This window comes from Meleagris gallopavo, chromosome 2 (assembly GCF_000146605.3).
Source record: "Meleagris gallopavo isolate NT-WF06-2002-E0010 breed Aviagen turkey brand Nicholas breeding stock chromosome 2, Turkey_5.1, whole genome shotgun sequence".
Taxonomy (NCBI): domain Eukaryota; kingdom Metazoa; phylum Chordata; class Aves; order Galliformes; family Phasianidae; genus Meleagris; species Meleagris gallopavo.
This window is the reverse complement of record NC_015012.2, coordinates 93,343,595-93,347,470: the sequence shown is the minus strand read 5'-3', so window position 1 is coordinate 93,347,470 and position 3,876 is coordinate 93,343,595.

Sequence of the window (3,876 nt, the reverse complement as noted above, 5' to 3'; positions counted from 1 at the left end):
AAAAAAAAAAAAAAAAAAAGCACTGTTTAAGCAGATTTGTAATTTTTAATTGTAACTCAGAGCATCGCTTTAGAGAAAGCACAGCATCTTCCCTTTAGTGGCAAGAGCCAAAAGCTCTACCACAGCATTCTCCAGCCCTAAAGCTGCTGCTACACCCTGACTATGTACCTCATTTTAGTAGAAAGGGTCTTTCACACACACAGCCTGGCTTACAATGCCTTTTTTTGTTTTTGGAGGGAAGGAGTGGGAGGACAATAGGGCCCTTAATGTGCAGTGACATCACTTTTGGCTGCAGTCCACCATCCAGCCTAAAACAAGCAGACAGAAGCCCTCCACAGGGCCCTGCTCAGGAGCCACTGACTTCCAGAAGGAGCCACTGGCAAGCATGGAAGGCCGCCTCCAACACCAGCAGGGACCTGTGGTTCACATAACCTGTCAAAGGCACGACTGCCACGAAGACAACAGCTTGCTTTACTGTGTTCTGTCCAGTACTCTTCTGCTGAGTTACAGCCTTGGGCTTTCAGCCAAACAGGTTGGGAGCAGATCCTGGAGCGAGCCAGCTCAGTGCTGAAGTGTGTGGCTGAGCCCCTCTGCAGAGCCCCCAGCCCAGAGCACAGCACGCTGCCTTGCCTGGGGCAGACACATGGCAGGAGCTCAGACAGCACCAGAGCGAAGCTGGATCCAGCAAAGCCAGTTATCCCTGGGGAAACCGATCTGTCCAGATTGTTCAACTGTCACTGACTTGAGAGCAGGCCATGTCTGCAGGCCAAGGTTAAGGGAGAGAGAATGTTTCACAGCCTAACGGCTAACAGAACAGAACGGCCAATGAGAAGGACAGAGCAGCAGGGAAGACTCGTAGGAAATGTACATTTATCCATACATTATCCAATTCTCATAGAACCATTAAGATTGGAGAAGACCACTAAGATCAACTAGTCCAACGATCAACCCAGCACCATGCCCACTAACAACATCCCTAGACATTCACTGGAACAGGTTGCCCAAGGAGGCTGTGGATGCCCCATCCCTGCAGGCATTCAAGGCCAGGCTGGATGTGGCTCTGGGCAGCCTGGTCTGGTGGTTGGCGACCCTGCACACAGCAGGGAGGTTGAAACCAGGTGATCATTGTGGTCCTTTTCAACCCAGGCCATTCTACGGTTCTATGATTTTAAGTGCCACATACAACTTTTTCAGGAAAATCTCCAGGCACAGCAACTCCACCACTTCTCTGGGCAAGTCCTGTGCTGGGTAACAAACAAAAGGAGAATCAGGCACGCTGTGTAGTCTTGAGAAGAGATGGTTCTCAGACTCAAAAACTCATAACCTAGATCTATGACTACTTTTCCTTACTGCCAGATGGAGTCAAAGACACAAAAAAGAGCAATAAAAAGAGCAGCAAGGACAGGATTCCTCTTCCCTAACTTAAGAAACTGACTTCAAAGACTGTCCAATCAATGGGGAATGGCAGACACCTCCACAGAAAGCTCCATCCCAGCTCTAGACACCCTGTCCCTAACAAAGGGACAGAAGAAAGAGGCAACAGGCTTGTGTTCAGACACCTAAAAGCTGTTAGCAGAAAAATAATTCTGCCCTGTCTGGCCAGAGAGACAGAGGCCCAGGATAGGGGTGGGAAGCTGTTTGAAGTCTCCGAAAGCCTCAGGGTAACTCCAGCATTACCTGTTGCGTGCAAGCGAGTGTATCAGCTAGGCATCTTTGTCAGACTCATCAGACTATGCTTCCACCCAACTGGGACTGCTCACGAGAAGCTGTGCTGACTTTCCTAAATACCCAATTCAACAGTTCACCACTTTGTCAGCTATATCCCCTTTCGAAACCTGGTCGTCTTCTCCACACCCTCAGCTCCCTTCACTGCCTCAGAGCAGGGAAACTTCAGATCCTGGGCCCTTTTCCAGCTCAAATACATCTGCAAAAGCCAAAGAGCACTCACTACACTGCTATTCCACAGGCTGGCCATTTCCAGCGATTTCTGTGCTGTCCTGAAGGAACAGAAGAGGGCAGAGAGGAGCCACTAAGAAGTACAGAACATCCCTGAAATTCAGAGACTGAGATCCCAGAGTGGGAAAAGCCTGTTGTATGTGAAATACTCCTGTCCTTGCACACGTAGGACGACCTAACAGCACACAAATGCAGCCAGCTGCATAACTTCAATTGCTTCAAGCAGGACCTGCCTTCTACAGCTCACGCCCAGTGCCCTGGAATCACACTTAACTCTCCTAACTGGGAAATACTCTTTCCTGGTGAGAAACACTCACTGATGAGTGCTTCCAGCCTCCAGCTATGCAGCTGCAACATCTGCACACCTTCCTTCATACAGGAGTGAACGTAGTTGTTACTACTTGAAAACAGTGTTTTTTCACCAGGAAGTTGTGCATTATCAACTCCTCAGTGTCCTCAGCAGACCAGCAAACAATTCTCTCAGGGAGCAAGGTGACAGAGAGCACGGATAAAGTGTGTGTAGAGCCCCACACAGCAAGGGTTAGCACAAGAAGGGAAGGCAAATTCTCATAAGACTCTGGTCTCAGAGCTGCTAGGGGCGATTTCTTGAGAAGATATGCTATTTCTGCCTTAGGACTTTTTGACATGCACCCAAAGTCCTGGGTCTCTATATGAGTAATTGCACCAGAAACCTCAGATGCACAGCCCCGCACCACTGTACTGCGCTGTACAGGACCAGATCCTTCCCACAGCAAACTGGAATCAAGAGCAAGAGGGAAAGGAGAGAAGCAGCAACTCCAAAAGAATCCTCTGGCTCTAGCCCAGGTAACTCCAGGGCTCAGGAAACAAGTTTCTAATAATCAAGGCTTGCTGGCTGGTTAAACATACTATCTATGCAACACTGCTGTTATTAAACACAAGACAGTATTTATTACTGCAGAAGACTTTCTGCAGCATCAGAAATTCAGCTCGTTTTATTCTCTGTTCCTCATATATTTGAGGACTATTGTTCAAGGAAGGAAAAAAAAAAGAAAGGAGGTTGAGAGAGTGCGAGAAGGAGTGCACGTGTATGCAAGGTAAATGAACCATGCAATAAAAATTGTTGAAATTGGCTCAGGCATCTCTTGATAAGATCACAAGAGTTGAGAAAGAGCTGCAGCTCATGGATGAGAAATCCAACCACTGACAAAATGCATCCGCTAAGGAAAAAAGCAAAATAGACATATAAACACACAGAACACTCGATAAAAATGAGACTTGGGTCCAGAGTATTTCTCTCTTAAGATCCGGATTCCAGGAGGTATCAGTGGTGCCTTCTCCATATTCACACAAACCAAGCACTGAAAGCACATGGATATTGTGCTGAAAGGAAGGAAATTTGTCTTACAGAGCCATAAAACCAGCCTCAGTCACAACTTTCCATACCAATTAATCCCATAAATATTAGCCATAAGATGAAATACAACTTTGAGGATCCTCAGACATTTTCAAGCTGTTATTGGTACTACGAACCTGCAATAACTAAGCTACTCATTCAGGAGCCTGTAGAGCACCTGGGCAATAAACACCTGCACCAGCTTCAAAATAGATACACTCAAATTCATCAGTTACGTGCTGACAAACCTGTTTAAAAGGTTTGGTTCATCTTTTGGTTCACCTAGATGAATACTGCTGTACCCACTAAAACCAGAGTCTCTGCCTGGACACGCCAAGGATGACACAGTGGAGCTGTTGAACAGTTTGTTCCTCTGATCACAGAGAAAACACCGAATGCTGAGCATCTATGTTGATCTGCTCATTGCCAGTTTGCAAGGACTGCCCTGAGGGGTAAAATCAAGAGAAAATTACTAGGCTGTCAGCTGGTGGGACAGGATAGCTTTCCCCAGGATGGCCACCCAGCATCAGCTCTATGCCCTGCTC